The 13352-nt window shown below is 50.9% G+C and overlaps 1 long non-coding RNA gene across 1 annotated transcript in view; it reads right to left on the bottom strand.

The window, feature by feature from the left end:
* The window catches only part of LOC120564394, a 1274-nt gene extending 2 nt beyond the window's left edge, over nt 1–1272 (bottom strand). Inside the window, exons 1-3 of the long non-coding RNA XR_005640093.1 lie at nt 1091–1272; nt 258–448; nt 1–73 (exon numbers count right to left, since the gene is read on the bottom strand). The exon at nt 1–73 is cut by the window's left edge and continues 2 nt beyond it. This is a non-coding gene — a long non-coding RNA (uncharacterized LOC120564394). The remainder of the gene's footprint in view (nt 74–257; nt 449–1090) is intronic.
* Nucleotides 1273–13352: the final 12080 nt, after the last annotated feature.

The raw sequence follows: 13352 nt of genomic DNA, 5'->3' as shown, positions 1-13352 counted from the left end.
AAGGTGCTTGTCCAGCCTGTTCATCTTCCTGGAGTTGCAGTTACGTACCGGGCAATCCAAGCTCGCCGTGAAACTGTAGAAATAGAGAGAAAAAGATTGAGTGCCCACAATTTTGATGTATAGGAAGTTCAGCAATTAAAAGGAAAAACAAATGTGCTCATAAATCCATCTAGGACCCATTAAATCGGCCAGTTACTTAATAATAAAAAAAATAAAAAGGCAAAGTTATAAATAAATATATTAGATAAGACACTTACTGTCTGTGTGCCAGCTTAGATAGCAGGTCCAGTTCTGTTCTGTTGACCACACGTTCACCTAGTTTAAGGTGCTGCATTAAGTCTGCGTACTCCAGCCCACATATTGGACATTTGTGTCCTTGCCTGATCGCTCTGGGCTTTTGGGTTGACGCCCCAGCCCTCTCCATCCTCTTTCAATATCTCACTCTTTACTTTGAAACAAAAAGCACAATTGAACACTTTTTTTATAAATTATGAACCACATAAAACCAATTAAAAAAATAAAATCAATAACCTCATCACGTGTACACCATTAAATACCATTAATTTGCATTCCTGTGTTAAATGCCCTGCTGAAACTCCCGGGAAAATGACGTAATGTGTTAAAGCCCTTATACAACGGGGGAAAAGCAAAAACTCATCGAAAATGACTTTTAAAACAATTAAACGCTTCTTCATTTGCATTCCTGTGTGAAATGACTTGCAAACGATCCATACACGACGTGAAAACGAGTTGTAAAACAACTAAGCACTTCTTAATTGGCAGTAGTGTGTTTAATGACTTGCAAACGACCCATACACGACGTGAAACCGAGTTGTAAAACAACTAAGCGCTTCTTAATTGGCATGTAAAATGACTTGCAAATGATCCATACACGACGTAAAAAAATAATCTCAAACCATTAAGTGCTTTAATTTCGATCGATGTGTTACACGACGGTCTAACAAACCAACAACTTCGTGACAACCTGCAAAAGTGCTCCATTTCTGAACATACTGAAATAACTTCGACAAAACACACCTACCACAACACAAATTCAGTACCTGTAAGCCTAGTTTGTGCTGTTTCTTACCTCTAAAATCCAGATCAAACTCCCAGCTCCAAAGTGCTGTCTCCTCTCCGTCGCTCTCCTCTGCTAAGTGAGTGTCCCTCCCCCTAGCCTCTCCCTTTGATCCACCTGGATGGTGCCACACTGCCCTTAATTGATAGCTCCCACGTGCAACGAGGTTCAAGTGGACACAGGGGCGAACAAAAGATTTTGAGGGCTGGGGGCTGGGGCCCATGAAAAAAAAAAAAAAACGCCAAATAGTTAATAAATGATTATTTCTTTGATATTGTACCAATAAATGATGTGTATTGAGACAACTCTGACTACTTTAGCAGTTTATTAAAATGACCCCACCCCCCCCGGGGAGCAACTTCGTATGTATTTCGATAGGAGAGCACCCGGTTTGTTGGTGCGGGGTCCTTCCGTGTGAGAGCCGGTCACGCGAATCGGCCCCAAACTGGGACGGAAGACCCACGGGGGGCGGCGCGACCCCGAATCCATAGCCCCGACCCTCTAGGCCCTCGCCGAAGCCGGTTCTTTACGGGGGCCGCCGGGGGCCCCGAAAACGGCGGGGCTCGATCCGGCGTCCCGCGCCGATCGCGCACCGATGACTTTCGAGGCCGTGACTCCGTGAGTTAATGTTTTATCGAGAAGGGTGGCCTTGGGGGGCCCGCGGCCTTTGTATGTATTTGGATTGGGGGAAGACCCGGTTTGTAGGTGCCGGAAACTTTCGTGGGAGAATCGGTCGTTTGAGCTCCAAGCGGCTCCAAACTCGACCCGAAGACTCCACGGGGGGGTTGTTTGGCAAAGGTCGCAAAGGGTCACAAAAGGCCTCAGCCAAGCTTGCGCATCTGAATGAATTATTGTAAGCCCGACTTCGTAAGTATTTCTATCGGAGAGGACCCGGTTCATAGGTGCGGGTTCCTTCGGGGTGAGGACCGGTCACGTTTGGTATGAAGTTTAACATTGGATGGACCCACACCGATAGGTTGGGTGTATGAGGAAGGCCCGGAAGCCGAGGAACAACATCTGGAGGCCGAGGAGCAACATCTGGAGGCCCGACTCTGTATGTGTTTCTATGGGAGAGGACCCGGTTCGTAGGTGCGAGTCCCTCCGGGTGAAACCTTTGGTTTGAGCTCAATCGGCCCCCAAACTCCAGTCGCGGGGGCGCGCGACTCGAATAACGTGCCCCGGCGGCAAGCGCCTTCCGTGGCAGTTCTTCGCGGGGGCCTCCCAGGGTCAGGTCAGAAAAGGCCTCCTCTAAGCCTGAGCTTCCAAGGGAGCTCGGTCCGCCCTCTGGAAGCGAAAAAGGCCTCCGCTGAGACTGAGGGGCCCCGAAGCCGGTGGGCTCCACCGAAGTCCCGCCCACGCCCCCCGCACCCGTTTCGGCCGCGGAGTCCGCTCAGGACCGTTTAAATTGCCCGTGGTTTGGCAAAGGTCACGCAGGGTCGCGAAAGGCCTCAGCGTGTGTAGGTGTGTGTGTGTGTGTGTGTGTGTGTGTGTGTGTTGTGTGTGTGTGTGAAAATCTCTTTAATGTTATTCAGCACCAGATCTTGCATCAACCTTTTAAGCGGCACTGTTAAAGGGCCTTGCGCCGCGGCGCTGCGCCCGGGGGCCCCGAAGCCGGCGGGGCTCCACCGAGTCCGCCGCATACCGCCCGCACCCTTCCAGAAGCCCGAGTCCGCTCAGGACCGTTTAAGTGCCCCGTGGTTTGGCAAAGGTCGCGAAGGGTCGCGAAAGCCTCAGCCGGGCCCTGAGTGTCCTGCCGGGGCACCGTTCGAGACCCTGAGGGGAACGCGCGTGCGCATCGGCTTCGCGGGCCGCTTTGGGAGGGGCGGAGGAGGTCAACCGGGCCGCTGGGGCGCCAGATTCGCCCGTCCGCGCCACTGGAGGTCACGTAATTTGACCTTAAAGTCGAGGAGGTCGACGCAGCCCACTGATAGGGACCCGCAAGGGGTCATTGGGTGAATTATTGGCAGCCGTCCAAAAGCCCAGTTTCGTATGTGTCTCTATCGTAGAGGACCCGGTAGGTAGTTGCGAGTCCCTTCGGGGTGAGAACCTGTGGTTTGAGCTCCAATGGGCCCCAAACTCCAGCGGTGGAGTCGCGGGGCCCTCGAGACCCAGAAAACGTACCCGCGCAAGCGGCGGCGCCTTCCCGTGGCCGGTTCTTCGCGGGGGCCTCCCAGGGGCCCCAAACTGCCGGGGCCCCGTCCGGCGTCCCGCCGCGATCGCGCTCACCCGTTCGCAAGCCGCCAATCCCTTCGGAAGTCCCCGATCGGCCCGTGTTTCTTGAAAGTCGCGACGGGTCAGAAAAAGGCCTCCTCTAAGCCTGAGCTTCCAAGGGCGGCTCGGTCCGCCCTTGAAAGCCGTCCCGGGCCCGTCGGGGGCCGGACGCGGCCGCCTCGAATCGCGGTGGCTTCGGCCGCGCGCCCGAGGTCTCGCCGAAAGCTCCGATACCCGATTTGTCCGCGTGGCGCCCCGGGAAGCCAGCGAATTTGACCGCAAACGCCCGGAAGCCGAGGAACAACATCTGGAGGCCGAGGAGCAACATCTGGAGGCCCGACTCTGTATGTGTTTCTATGGGAGAGGACCCGGTTCGTAGGTGCGAGTCCCTCCGGGGTGAGAACCTTTGGTTTGAGCTCCAATCGGCCCCAAACTCCAGTCGCGGGGGCCGCGCGACCCCGAATACGTGCCCCCCGAAGCGGCAGCGCCTTCCCGTGGCCAGTTCTTCGCGGGGGCCTCCCAGGGTCAGGTCAGAAAAAGGCCTCCTCTAAGCCTGAGCTTCCAAGGGCAGCTCGGTCCGCCCTTGGAAGCGAAAAAAGGCCTCCGCTGAGACTGAGGGCCCCGAAGCCGGCGGGGCTCCGCCCGGGGTCCCGCCGCCAACGCCCGCACCGTTTCCGAAGCCGCGAGTCCGCTCAGGACCGTTTAAATTGCCCCGTGGTTTGGCAAAGGTCGCGAAGGGTCGCGAAAGGCCTCAGCCGGGCCCTGAGTGTCCTGCCGGGGCACCGTTCGAGGAGCCCGCGGGGCCGAACGCCTCACGTCGGCTTCGCGGCGGGCCGCTTTAGGGGCGGAGGAGGTCCACGGGGCTGGGACCTTAGTTCGCGTCCGGCGCCACTGGAGGTCACGTAATTTGACCTTAAAGTCGAGGAGGTCGACGCAGCCCACTGATAGGACCCGCAAAGGGTCATTGGGTGAATTATTGGCAGCCGTCCAAAAGCCCAGTTTCGTATGTCTCTATTAGTAGGACCCGGTAGGTAGTTGCGAGTCCCTTCGGGTGAGAACCTGTGGTTTGAGCTCAATGGGTCCCAAACTCCAGCGGTGGAGTCGCAGGGCCCTCGAGACCCAAGAAAACGATACCAGCGCAGCGCGCGCTTCCCGTGGCCGGTTCTTCGCGGGGGCCTCCCAGGGGCCCCAAACTGCCAGGGACCCGTCCGGTCCGCCCCGACTCGCTCACCCGTTCGCAAGCGCCCAATCCTCCGGAAGTCCCCGATCGGCCCGTGTTTCTTGAAAGTCGTGACGGGTCAGAAAAAGGCCTCCTCTAAGCCTGAGCTTCCAAGGGCGGCTCGGTCCGCCCTTGAAAGCCGTCCCGGGCCCGTCGGGGGCCGGACGCGGCCGCCTCGAATCGCGGTGGCTTCGGCCGCGCGCCCGAGGTCTCGCCGAACGCTCCGATACCCGATTTGTCCGCGTGGCGCCCCGGGAAGCCAGCGAATTTGACCGCAAACGCCCGGAAGCCGAGGAACAACATCTGGAGGCCGAGGAGCAACATCTGGAGGCCCGACTCTGTATGTGTTTCTATGGGAGAGGACCCGGTTCGTAGGTGCGAGTCCTTTCAGGGTGAGAACCTTTGGTTTGAGCTCCAATGGGCCCCAAACTCCAGCGGTGGAGTCGCGGGGGCCGCGCGACCCCAAAAACGTACCCGCCGAAGCGGCGGCGCCTTCCCGTAGCCGGTTCTTCCCGGGGGCCTCCCAGGGGCCCGAAACGACCGGGGCCCCGTCCGGCGTCCCGCCTCGACCGCGCCCGCCCGTTCGCAAGCCGCCAATCCCTTCGGAAGTCCCCGATCGGCCCGTGTTTCACCGAAGTCGCGGACGGGTCAGAAAAAGGCCTCCTCTAAGCCCTAAGCTTCCAAGGCGGCTCGCTCCGCCCTTGAAGCGGGCAACTCCCGCTGAGCCGAGGGCCCCGAAGCCGGCCGGGGGGCTCCCGCCCGGGTCCGCGCGAACAGCGCTCCCTTTCGACGCGAGTCCGCTCAGGACCGTTAAATTTACCCGTGGTTTGGCAAAGGTCACGCAGGGTCGCGAAGGCTCACGCATGTGTATGAGTGTGTGTGTGTGTGTGTGTGTGTGTGTGTGTGTGTGTGTGTGTGTGTGTGTGTGAAAATCTCTTTTTAATGTTATTCCAGCACCAGATCTTGCATCAACCTTTTAATAAGGCCTCCGCTGAGCCTGAGGGGCCTCGCCCGGGGCTCGGTCCGCCCCTAGGGGCCCGAAGCAGGCCCGCCGCCCGTCCGCCGCCGCCCGCCAGCGCCCTTTCAAAGCCGAGTCCTCTCAGGACCGTTTAAATTTCCCGTGGTTTGGCAAAGGTCGAAGGGTCGCGAAAGGCCTCAGCCGGGCCCTGAGTGCCCTGCCGGGGCACCGTTCGAGGGGCCCGCGGGGCCGAACGCGCTCGCATCGGCTCGCGGACGCTTTGGGAGTGCGGAGGAGGTCCAGCCGGACGCTCGGACGCCAGATTCGCCCCGTCCGGCGCCACGGGAGGTCACGGAATTTGACCTTAAAGTCGAGAAGGTCGACGCGGCCCACTGATAGGGTCCCGCAACGGGTTGTTGGGTGAATTATTCGAAGCCCGACTTCGTAAGTATTTCTATCGGAGAGTACCCGGTTCGCAGGTGCGAGTTCCTTCGGGGTGAGGACCGGTCACGTTTGGTATGTAGTTTAACATTGGAGGGACCCACACCGATAGGTTGGGTGCACTCTGTCATGTTGGGTGCCCCTATGTCGTAACGTGGTTAGACGGAGGTATCGGGTCCAAACGGAGATACTGGGTCGCGCCCCCGACCCCCAAAAAAACACGTTGGGCCACGCCCGGTCCGTAGGTGCGAGTTCCTTCGGGGTGAGGACCGGTCACGTTTGGTATCAAGTTTAACATTGGAGGGACCCACACCGATAGGTTGGGTGCACTCGGTCATGTTGGGTGCCCCTATGTAAACGCGATGTTAAGACAGAGATATTGGGTCCAAACGGTGATACCGGGTCACGACCCCAAAAACAACCGCGTCGGGCGTGGCCCGGCGCGACGGTGGGGTTCGATTTCGGGTACGGAGAGCTGGGTCTTGACAAGAGACACCCAAACCACGTTGCGTCTTAAGATCCGACTTCCCTCCGCCAAGTTGGGCCCCATTGGGTCCCATTGTAACAAGCTGGGCCCCATTGGGTAGAGCTGGGTCACATTGGAACAAGTTGGAACCCATTGAGTCCAGTTAATTGGGCATGAATGTGTTTATTTGGGCCAATTCTGATCCAATTGGGCAAATCTGGGTCCCATTGGGCCCCATTGGGCCCCATTGTGACACGCTGGGCCCCATCGGGTCCCATTGTAACAAGCTGGGCCACATTGGGACAAGTTGGATCCCATTGAGTCCAGATAAAAGGGCATAACTGGCTTATGTTGGGTCCACCTGGGGCCCATTGCCACAAGCTGGGTCCCATTGGGACAAGTTGGGACCCATTGGGCCCCACTGTAACACGCTGGGCCCCGTTGAGACGACTTGGGCCCCACTGGGCCACATTGGGACAAGTTGGATCCCATTGAGTCCAGATAAAAGGGCATAACTGGCTTATGTTGGGTCCACCTGGGGCCCATTGCCACAAGCTGGGTCCCATTGGGACAAGTTGGGACCCATTGGGCCCCACTGTAACACGCTGGGCCCCGTTGAGACGACTTGGGCCCCACTGGGCCACATTGGGACAAGTTGGATCCCATTGAGTCCAGATAAAAGGGCATAACTGGCTTATGTTGGGTCCACCTGGGGCCCATTGCCACAAGCTGGGTCCCATTGGGACAAGTTGGGACCCATTGGGCCCCACTGTAACACGCTGGGCCCCGTTGGGACGACTTGGGCCCCACTGGGCCACATTGGGACAAGTTGGATCCCATTGAGTCCAGATAAAAGGGCATAACTGGCTTATGTTGGGTCCACCTGGGGCCCATTGCCACAAGCTGGGTCCCATTGTGACAAGTTGGGACCCATTGGGCCCCATTGTAACACGCCTGGGCCCCGTTGGGACGACTTGGGCCCCATTGGGCCCCATTGGGACAAGTTGGATCCCATTGAGTCCAGATAAAAGGGCATAACTGGCTTATGTTGGGTCCACCTGGGGCCCATTGCCACAAGCTGGGTCCCATTGTGACAAGTTGGGACCCATTGGGCCCCATTGTAACACGCCTGGGCCCCGTTGGGACGACTTGGGCCCCATTGGGCCCCATTGGGACAAGTTGGATCCCATTGAGTCCAGATAAAAGGGCATAACTGGCTTATGTTGGGTCCACCTGGGGCCCATTGCCACAAGCTGGGTCCCATTGTGACAAGTTGGGATCCATTGGGCCCCATTGTAACACGCCTGGGCCCCATTGGGACGACTTGGGCCCCATTGGGCCCCATTGTGACACGCTGTCACGTGAAGGTGAGTTGGGAGCCCCCTGGTGGCTCCCAACAAGACTGTAATCACATGATATCTGAGTGTGTGTGTGTGTGTGTGTGTGTGAGTGACACTAGGCCCGTTCTGTAATAAATCTTTAATACTGAACTATTAACGCTGGCGTGATGTCATCATCATCATCATCATCTGTGACATCTTGTTAAGGAGGTGGCTGAACTGCTGGAGTGGAATGACATTATTGGAGGGACCCGCACCGAGAGGTTGGGTGCAGTCCGTCATGTTGGGCCCCATCGGGGGCTCTTGGAGTTATTTTCGGAGGGACCCGCACCGAGAGGATGGGTGCAGTCGGTCATGTTGGGCCCCGGTGGGGGGGGCCTTGGAGTTACTATTGGAGGGACCCCCTGGTGTGACCTCTGATATGGATATACACGAAATAAATGAATGAACAAATAAATAAATAAATAAATATACATGTACACATGTTTATATACAAATACATACAATATAATATGTAAAAATATGGGTAAATGAATAAATAAATAGACATATACGAAATAAATAACTAAACATACAGATATATGCGAAATAAATGAATGAATAAATATATATATATATATATATATAGGAAATAAATAAATAAATATCTATATGTATATAGATATATGTATATAGAAGTTCGGTCATGTACGTGGCTCACAACAAGACTGCAATCACATGATATCTGAGTGTGTGTGTGTGTGACACTAGGTCCGTTCTGTAATAAATCTTTAATACTGAACTATTAACGCTGGCGTGATGTCATCATTTTCATCATCATCATCATCATCATCATCATCATCATCATCATCTGTGACATCTTGTTAAGGAGGTGGCTGAACTGCTGGAGTGGAATGACATTATTGGAGGGACCCGCACCGAGAGGTTGGGTGCAGTCCGTCATGTTGGGCCCCATCGGGGGGGGGGGCTCTTGGAGTTATTTTCGGAGGGACCCGCACCGAGAGGATGGGTGCACTCGGTCATGTTGGGCCCCGGTGGGGGGGGCCTTGGAGTTACTATTGGAGGGACCCCCTGGTGTGACCTCTGATATGGATATATACGAAATAAATGAATGAATGAATGAACAAATAAATATATATATATATATATATATATATATATACACATATATACATATACACGTGTTTATATACAAATACATACAATATAATATGTAAAAATACGGGTAAATAAATAAATAGACATATACGAAATAAAGAACTAAATATACAGATATATGCGAAATAAATGAATGAATGAATAAATATATATATATATATATATAGGAAATAAATGAATAAATATCTTTATGTATATAGATATATGTACATATATCTATATAGATATATGTACATATATCTATATATAGAAGATCGGTCATGTCGGTCGGGGCTAGGGCTCCCCGGGGCCTCCGCGTGGGGGGCCCCTCGAGTCGACACGTGACGTGCTGAAAGCCTTGTGTGTGTACAGGTGAAATCTGACTTGCGAGGGACTCGCAACGATAAGTTGGGTCAAACTGGGATGCTGGTCCTCGTCGGGGGCCCCCGGGGGCCTCCGCGCGGGTGGGGGGGCCTCTCCAACTTATCCTTGACCTGTATGTAATAAAAACAGGCGAAGCTTGACTTGTGAGGGACCCCCAAAGAGAAGTTGGGTTCGAACTGGGATCTTGGGCCACATCAGGGGCCCCCGGGGGCCTCCGTGAGGGTGGGGGGGGGGCCCCCGGGGGCCTCCGTGAGGACCCCTCCAACTTATCGCTACCGTGCGTATGTACGTATTATATTGATTCACTCGTGATGAGAAGTTTGCTGCGCTCGGTCGTGTTGGGGGCACTTGAACTTATGTATTATATTCAATGAAAAAAAAAAATTTCATTTGAGAGGGACCCACAAAGGGAAGTTGGGTCGGGGGGGGCTCGGGGGCGAGGGGGGGGCACTTCAACACATGATTATTATATATGTCATATTTTACAATACATCAATAAAAAAGAAAATTCATTTGAGAGGGACCCACAAAGACAAGTTGGGTCGGTGGGCCTCCGTGGGGAGGGAGGGGGGGCACTTGAACTTATGATTATTGTCAATATGTCATATTTATATTATATTCAATAAAAAAAATTCTTTTGAGAGGGACCCACAAGGAGAGGTTGGGTTAATGTGCTTATGATTATTATAAATATATCATATTTAATAAATATATCATATTTATATTATCGGTTAGAGTGATAGGGACTCAAAATGTCTATCAGGGTGAATACTACGATCTTGGCCCTAAATTTTGACTCTCTGGCGCCACCTGGTGTCGGGAATTTTCCCAAAATGTTGGGTCATCCAAAGCTGGGTCCACTGCAATTCCGGAACATTTTGACACTGTTGGGCCCATTGGAATGCATGGTGGAGTTCTGTGGAGTACCATTTTCGTAAATTGAGCCTCACTTCAATATGTCTCCATTCAAAAATACCAAACTCGTGTCCCGGTTCCTACCCCCTAACCCTAACCATAACTTGTCATGACAAAAACCGAATGACACATACTTAAAGAAGCATTATGTCATGACTTGTTTATAATGTTTATGACACGTTCATGGCAGTGTCATGTCAGTCTTATGTAGATATGAAGTGTAACTAAACTTTCAAGTTGAACTTTATATACTAAAATCCCTGGACAGAAAGTGTTATCCTGCATGAAGGCTGCAATAAGTCAGTGCTGCAGACCCACTACAGCAGTAGTTCCCAAACTTTTTCTGCAGGGCCCCCCCTTTGTAGATACAAATATTTTCAAGCCCTGTGCACAGGGATGGTCACGAGACACAACGTGATTTGACTGGGAGATTGGCAGTCGGCTCCTATACACGAATTGTGGCCACCACTACATATTTTCTTGCCTTTTGGTAATTGTGGTAAGGCTTCATCGTTTGCTTTACGTTTACCTGGCAGTCCTTTCACAAATTTGTCGATTCTTTGCTAGCAGTGCAGCAAAACCATGCATTATTTATTCATAAATTAGCTTAGCCTAGTTTGGGAAACACTGCACTACAGTATTAATATTTTGGCATTAAATCTTCAAGATTAGTCTTCAGCGAGTGGACGGATATCCAAAAATAAGTCATGTACTGTATGTCCAGACAGTGTAATGTACCACTGTATTGGAAGGATCTGAAAGCATTTTCTGATATAAAAGAAGGCTTAAATATTAAAGGTGGACTTCAGTAGTGAGTCATATCGTGTAAAAGCTACAAACATTAAAAAAGCACACTGCCTGCTACAGTCTCAGGGCATTTCACATCTTAAAGGGGTGCGGTGCATCTGCTGAGAGCAGCTGCTTGTGTCTGTATTTTGCAATGACGCAAATGCTCTCTATTGATATCCTAACTCCAAAAAAGAGAAAATCTTTTGAACTGATACTCTTGAGTGCGGAGTTTGCTCACAGTGTAAACCCTAACAGCTTCAAATGATGCCTCAGAATGCAGGTCTTTCCAATTTCTCACTGATGTTTAAAGATTTTCAGCGTTCTTATCTTGAGTGTCTTTTAGCTTAACAATCTGTTGGCAGTGCCATTGCTAATTAATAAGGATATCTATGTGAAGGGGGAGGGGGAAGGGGGGCTTTTTTAAAGTGCTGTGATAAAAGCAAATACAAGGACCATGATGGAATTAAGCATTCAAAAGTTGGCCAACGCACCCTGCAGTATATGCAATACTCTACATGTGAAACTGAACAATAAACTTGTTTTAGATTCTATATTTTACTGACAATGGCTATGATGCATATTAGTGCTGTGACTCATCCTCTTCACACACACACACACACACTCACACGTATACACACACACACACACACACACACACACACACACACACACACACACACACACACACACACACACACACACACACACACACACACACACACACACACAAAAACACACACACAAATGGAAGCCATTCATTAACTTCTGTTATTTGAATTTGATGTCCCTCATGCAGCATATTTATATGTTATCGACATTGTGTTTCCTCCCAATTGATCTATTTCCTCAGAGCCTCTGGTTTAAGGTTCCTGGGCACTCACATTTCAGAGGATATCACATGGGCAACAAACACAAACTGGTTAACTGTTACAGTAATCTGTCACAACACTTCTGGTGTCTTTCTACTGTTGTTCCGTTGAGGGTGTCCTGACCTGTGGGATACTCGTGTGGTATGGCAACAGCAGCTGACAAAAAGGCTTTGCAAATAGTCATAAAAACAGCAGAGGAAAATCCCCAACACACATTTGTCCACTTTGGAAGAGATCTACACCTCCCGAAGCCTGCATAAACACTCACATCACCTAGCACATCAACCGTTTGAATTCCTCCCCTCAGAGAAGAGCTACAGGTCCATTGGACCACAAGACAGATGAGCAGTTTTCATCCAAAAGCCATCACAACACTGACCTCTGCTCTGAAACTTATAGACACAACTGTGCAATATGCAAAGGTATTACATTTGTATTTACTATTACAACTGGTGCAATACGTACAACTATTTTACTCTTTTAACTTTTTACGTAATGCATATGTTGACAATTGTGTATGTGAGCTGCATGTGACATAAAGGTATATTTCTGAGCACTGTCTCAGGTAGTGCACCTGAATCTCATTATATGTATCATGCAATGAAAATAAAATGATCTAATCTTATCTTATATATATATAGCTTGAATAAACCCTGAGCCCAGGAAGCGTTGGAGTGAGACGACCAGCAGGGCCCTCTAAAATGTTCCACATGGGAGAGATTTAGTAATTTCTGCTCCACTGGTCCACACACTGTATTGAAAGTTTAATCAACAGTACGTAGAAAAGGTGTCCTGTGGGAGCTCAGTGAAGGAGGTCCTATGTAAACCACTGGTTCCCCCACAGCCTTGTAAGATGAACTCAGGTGCCCCTTCATCAATTCCCAATGTGTTCCAAATGTAGAACACTTATATAAAAGTGGATATTGTTATTTTTGTAGACAACTGAACTGTCAATATTTAGGTTGGTTTGGTCAGAAATCATATCACTACTACTTGGGAGTAAAGCTCAGTGTTTAAATCGTTCATTACTTTTAGCTAACTATTTAAACTGCCTAGTCAGCAGTTTTAGTGAAATATATTTCAGCAATACTTTTAGCTATTTATTTCCACCATTTATGCATTACTTTTAGCTAACTATTTGAACTGTTTGGTCAATACTTTTGGCTAACCATTGTAGCCGTTTATGCCTTACTTTTAGCTTTTTATTGATTTATTTCTACTATTTGTGTATTCATTACATTCAGCTAACTGTTACGGGCGGAAAATAGCAATTGCGCTACAACCTGGTTCAATGCATCTCTCCTTGTTCTTAGACATTAATGTTCAATTGTGCACTGTCCCTGTTTAAATGAATCAAATCATAATTTCAATTTTTTCCAATGAGTTGAGCTGCTCCACAATCTTTCCACATAGCCCCTGGCACAAGCAGAAGTACTCCCTGGGGTACAAGTAACCCTGGTTGGGAATCACTGCTCTAAACCCTCCACGCAGGGAAGGGAGGGGGAGAATCAGTCCACTGCTGCGTGAACGCGTCCTTATATAGGG

This window comes from Perca fluviatilis, chromosome 8 (genome assembly GCF_010015445.1).
Source record: "Perca fluviatilis chromosome 8, GENO_Pfluv_1.0, whole genome shotgun sequence".
Classification (NCBI taxonomy): Eukaryota; Metazoa; Chordata; class Actinopteri; order Perciformes; family Percidae; genus Perca; species Perca fluviatilis.
Note: the sequence above shows the minus strand (reverse complement) of the source record. Positions and strands in the feature narration are given on the sequence as shown.